This window comes from Schistocerca cancellata, chromosome 4, assembly GCF_023864275.1.
Source record: "Schistocerca cancellata isolate TAMUIC-IGC-003103 chromosome 4, iqSchCanc2.1, whole genome shotgun sequence".
Classification (NCBI taxonomy): Eukaryota; Metazoa; Arthropoda; class Insecta; order Orthoptera; family Acrididae; genus Schistocerca; species Schistocerca cancellata.
In genome coordinates, this window is record NC_064629.1 from 815,889,664 (window position 1) to 815,895,562 (window position 5,899).

The following is a 5,899-nucleotide window of genomic DNA, read 5'->3' on the forward strand; positions in this document are numbered from 1 at the left end:
TCATTACTCCCTCGTAGTAATGCGATCTCGCAGAGTAAACATGGGAGCCATGGAATACAACGATAAGGCTGCCCAAATAATCACCGAACCACTTCCATATTTCATTCTTGGGAAATTAACTCGACCAGAAATGAAAACCAATGTTGAAAGGTCTCTGTTGGATTCCTTTCGTGTTAATTTCTTAAATCTGTTGTCATTTACGGCATAAATTCCTCTTCCAAATTTACTGCGGTGTTTCTGACTCTATCTGGGAGGAGACTGAGCAGTGTAACGTGTTACATTTACACGTAAACAAGAACGATCTGTCACACTACTACACTTTAAAACACAGTCTATATGTAATTCACGTCACACAATCTCATACGGAACCTACATCCGCTTTCTTTTATATTCTGTATATGGTAAGATACTGTCATCCCCCTTCTTCTGTGTGAAAGGATGAATGAGCAAATGTATTTTTAGTTGCATGCTTGATGGTAGCAGACAAGCCTGTCTGTTAGAGAACAATAGGACCAACGTTGGAACAGGTAGCTACGCTTTCTAAAAGCAAAGAGTTTTCTATTCTTGGTATGGTCCTGTCTGTCCCTTGTCATGTTGGTATAGGAAGCTGCCTCTTTGGTCACTTCCGTTTGTATCTGTGAGGTACCCTCAGTAGGGGCCCAGGCCTACTACCCTTCTTAAACACTGGTGCGACCTGCTAAATTTTCCAATCTGTAGGTACATATCTATCGGTGAGCGAGCGGTTGTATATGAGTGCTAAGTAGGGAGCTATAGTGTCAGCGTAATCTGAAAGGAACCTAATCGGTATACAATCTCGACCTCAAGACTTGCCCGCATCAAGCGATTTGAGCTGCTTCGCAACCCCTAAGGTATCTACTTCTACGAAACTCATGCTAGCAGCTGTTCGTGCTTCAAATTTTGGAATATTCCATTCATCTTCCCTGGTGAAGGAATTTCGGAAAACTGCGTTCAATAACTCCGCTTTAGTGGCACAGTCGTCGGTAACAGTACCATCGGCACTGCGCAGCGAAGGTATTGACTGCGTCTTGTCGCTTGTGTACTTTACATACGACCAGAATTTCTTCGGATTTTCTACCAAATTTCGAGACAATGTTTCGTTGTGGAACCTATTAAACTGATTTATTTCTTTTTATTTAAATTCTCTTTATATATATATAATCACCGGTTGTCGTAAGATGACTATTAAAAGATTATAATTAATGTTAGTCTGGTTGGGAATTTGGTAAGCTAGACTGGATACCTGGTAAAACAGTTGCTCAGTAATGCAAGGTTAACTTCCCCAGATAGCTCACAGCTTTTAACCCGCTTTTATTGTCTTGAATATCAGCACCGCTTTCAGAACAACTTAATGCATCAACTTTACACAGTGAAACAACACTCATCCGAGTAAATGAATTTCTTCAATTGTTCCGTTGCACTGGTTTTGTGGCTTCAGCATGGCGTTTACTTGCAACGGTCAATTGCATTAGTGATCAGTGGTTTTGGAATACCAGCTCGCACTGCGATTCCCTGCTTATGGAGCTCCCTTTTTGTGCTGTTTTGGTGCTGACAGCGTTCGCGAGGTCAACGTTCAGTTCCGCGGTGAGTTGTGTAGATGCCATCCAATTATTTTTCGCCACAATGCTTTTCAATCACCTGATGTCACTATCAGTTAACACACAATTTCGTCCGCTTTGTGATTTAACAGATAATGTTTACCTGCTGTTACTGTATGTGATATACATCTTCGATACGGTGCCTCTTGAAACACTAAATCCTTCGGCTCCCATAGTTGGGGAAGCAGGCGTCATACGAGCACCAACAATTTGCCCAAGTTCGAATGTACTTAGCTCCGACATAGTCAATTGACAACGACACATGAAAGGTCTCTGTTGGATTCCTTTCATGTTAATTTCTTAAATCTGTTGTCATTTACGGCAAAAATTCCTCTTCTAAAATTTACTGTGGCGTTTCTGACTAACTGGGAGGAGACTGAGTAGTGGAACGTCTTACTTTTACACATAAACAAGAACGATCTGTCACACTACTACACTTTAAAACACAGTTTAAATGTAATTCATGTTACACAGTCTCATACGGAACCTACATCCGCTTTCTTTTATATACTGTATATGATAATATACTGTCATCCCCCTTCCCTTCTGTGTGAGAGGATGAATGAGCAAATGTATTTCTAGTTGCATGCTTGAGGGTAGCAGACAAGCCTGTCTGCTAGAGAACAGTAGGACCAACGTCGGAACAGGTAGCTACGCTTTCTAAAAGCAAAGGGGTTTCTATCCTTAGTATGGTCCTGTCCATCTCTTGTCATGTTGGTATAGGAAGCTGCCCCTCTGGCTACTTCCGTTTGTATTTGTGAGCCACCCTCAGAAAGGGACCAGGTCAGTCTGTCCGTGGCGAGCGTCTGAAGTGGTAAGATCTCCGGCTAAGCGCGTGTCTGCTAAGTTTGTAGGACAATGGATTTCTTAAGTTCAGCCTAACTGAAAATTTAATCACCTTTTTTTCAGGTTTAGCTCTAAAATATCTAATGTTATCTTAAATTGCGACGCAGTGTATTTCGAGTGTGAAGTTTAGAATATTTTCCAGTAGTTGCTTTGTCACTACTTTGTGAGTAAAGTGGAACCACGTGTTGATCAGTAACTCTTAAATGCGAGTGTGCGTGAGATTATAACATCTCGTCTTGACAATATTTTTCATATAGCAACTTTTCTTTATGTTCAACCCACGTGGGGTGTACTTTGTGAGACCACTACCACGTGCTTATATAATTGTTTGACCCATCAGGTTAATAGTAAGGCGTTAGTAACCAGTTCGAGATTTTTCTTTTGTAAATTGCTTTTCGATCTAATTTATTTTAATTATCAAAATTATTGTGGAGTTACACGCTTTGTGTAAACCAAGTTGACCACGTGAAGCATGTGGTGTAATCATCAAAGTAGCCCTCAGCTATTCTTTTTGGGAAGATTTCACAGAGAGTTAGTATGAATTTAGTATACCAGTGTGTGGTAATTACATGACGGACAGGATTGTGCTACGAACGTAACTTCTTTGGGTGAAAATTGAATCGGTTGGTTGTGGTTAATTTCCTCTTGCATATGTTTCAACGTTCTTCGTGTGTTATTTTATGAATGCAGTGTTGTATGCAGTCTCCCGATCTTGGCTCCATATTTGATGTGTTCCATAAGATTACAAACTCACATTTTCCACAATCCTAAATAAGGCACCAGTTTAGTTATGAATCAAATTTAATATGCTGAAATTTCAATGATCAATGTTAAAATAAATTTACAAATATAAACTGATTTATTTCTTTTTATTTAAATTCTCTTATATATATATATATATATATATATATATATATATATATATATATATATATATATCACCGATTGTCGTATGACTATTAAAAGATTATAATTAATGTTAGTCTGGTTGGGAATTTGGTAAGCTAGACTGGATATCTGGTGAAACAGTTGCGCAGTAATGCAAGGTTAACTTCCCCAGACAGCTCACAGCTTTTAACCCGCTTTTATTGTCTATCAGCACCGCTTTCAAAGAAAATTAAAGCAACAACGTTATACACAGAACGCTGTTCTGACCACGAATGGCATTTTCAATGTACTGATGACATTGCAAGAGTGCCATTCTTGTCCAAATACAGCAGTGAAACCTGAGGGCTTAGCTATAATCTGCATTTACGTTCAAGCATGCCGTTTTCACGGTGTTTACATACTTTGTTAAATCCCCATACATGTAAGCACTCCATCATTAGGCAACATGTGGCCCACCGGGACCACCCGACCGCCGTGTCATCCTCACGGAGGATACGGATAGGAGGGGCGTGTAGTCAGCACACCGCTCTCCCGGTCGTTGCGATGGCTTTCTTTGACCGGAGCCGCTACTATTCGGTCGAGTAGCTCCTCAATTGGCATCACGAGGCTGATTGCACCCCGAAAAATGGCAACAGCGCATGGCGGCCCGGATGGTCACCCATTCAAGTGCCTACCACGCCCGACAGCGCTTAACGTCGGTGATCTGACGGGAACCGGTGTATCCACTGCGGAAAGGCCGTTGCCTCCTATACATGTAGGCCTGCATCGATATTTAAAAGGACATCATGTTTGAAAAGGGAAGCTTTTCTCCCACTAGGAAGCTCATTACATTAGAGTTAGAATATGCTCAAGGATCCTTTCAGGATACCTATACTTAATATAAATTAAAGGCCAAATCTGTGCGTGTTTTCCTGCCTCTACGTCACGGCTAATCTCAGGAACTACTGTAGGGATCTTTATACTGTTTTGACTGATAGACAGGCTGATTCAGAAGCCAGCACTCTGTCCTGGCAAGCCATTTTTCACCAGACGTCAGGATTGCTTCCGTGAACTGCCGTGCGACGACTCCTCTACGCCTAGAATACAAGCTTTCGGCAGGAGAGCAATCTGAGACTTTTTCACAACAAATTCCCCACCCTGACACGACACTGCAAGTCACTGTTGTACAGAAGAAAGTGTTGTTAATGAGTGACTGTAGGGGATTCAGGATACTAGGACAGAATGTCTGTTTTGTGGGATAAATGATAGCGTACTTTAAATCTGGATATATCGAAATTAATGTGGATGGGTAGGAGAAACATCCCTGAAGTGTTCGAAAATGGTACACTGCTTGACTAGAGTGACGACGGTCAAGGTTTTCGAGGTACTTTATAGGCCTTAAAATTAGTAAATAGTACCACCGAAACGTTGGCAAAGCGGATAACGTCGCGACTTCACACTTTTTGCACCCCGTGTTCGATACCCGATTTTTATATTTGTTGTTCATTTATCTTCCCATGTTCATAGATTACTACTACGCGAATGTTTTCCAGTGTGTGTAAAAATAACGTTGTCCTTATTCGTGTACTAAATTTATGTCTGGAGAATGAATTTAAAATAATTTTCTTAGACATGTTTTTAAATTGTTTTCGGTAATTACTGTAGTGTACCTTGATTCATAATCAACTACAAGCGACCGTTTCGGGGGGGAGTGATCCGGTATTCGTGGTTTGCAGCGAACTTATCGGCAACGCGTGAACTCTTCAGCAGTTTTAACGCCGTTTCTTTCCCGAGTGAGATTCATACGAAGAAACGTTACTGTGGCAAACTTGCCTTCGTTCGATGCTCGTGGTGTTCGGAATTTCTAAGTTTCTAATGTTACTATGATCGGTCTCCTCCAAGGGAATGCACGAAATCTTCCTAAAGAATAAACATGGGAATAAAATATATTAATTAATTTAAGAATCGGTGTAAGAATGAAGTATAAGAATTCGAGGATTTCAAAGACTGTAGCCCTTGTAAGGGTGCAGAGCGTGTGCAGTTTTGTTTATGGTTTCATGAATCCAAATCCACTACCATAGTTCAGAGACAATTCAGGACTAAATATCACAAGCCACCATCCCAAAGACAAACCGCTATTAATTGGTAGAATGTGTTCACCGAAAATGGCTGTGTAACATATAGGACGCAACAAGTTCGGCAGTATTACGTTCTTAGTCGGGGTGAGTGAACGGACGTGCCAGCTTAGAACTGAATACGCCTGGTGTTACAATGTGAAATGTTTTACAGAAACGGATAACACAAGCAGCTGCAACCACACATCAATACTTGCTTCATAGGATGTGGCAGGAAACTGATTATAGATGGGACGTTTGTCGTGTTACAAAAGGTAGCCACACTAAACATTTGTAAACAAAACTTGAACATAAACTGCGTTCAGTGCTGTATCTAACATTTCTGTAAGATAATTATCTTTTTCACATTAAAGGTTGCTTTTGTATAACTAATTTATAAACACCAGATGCTTGTCATTGTGAAACACATTTGTGCTTTTACAAGTAATATAACTC

At 40.5% G+C, this 5,899-nt stretch overlaps 1 pseudogene; it reads right to left on the minus strand.

The window, feature by feature from the left end:
* Window positions 1–3,976: 3,976 nt before the first annotated feature.
* Window positions 3,977–4,094, minus strand: LOC126185540 (5S ribosomal RNA; annotated as a pseudogene).
* Between the last annotated feature and the right edge of the window lie 1,805 nt (window positions 4,095–5,899).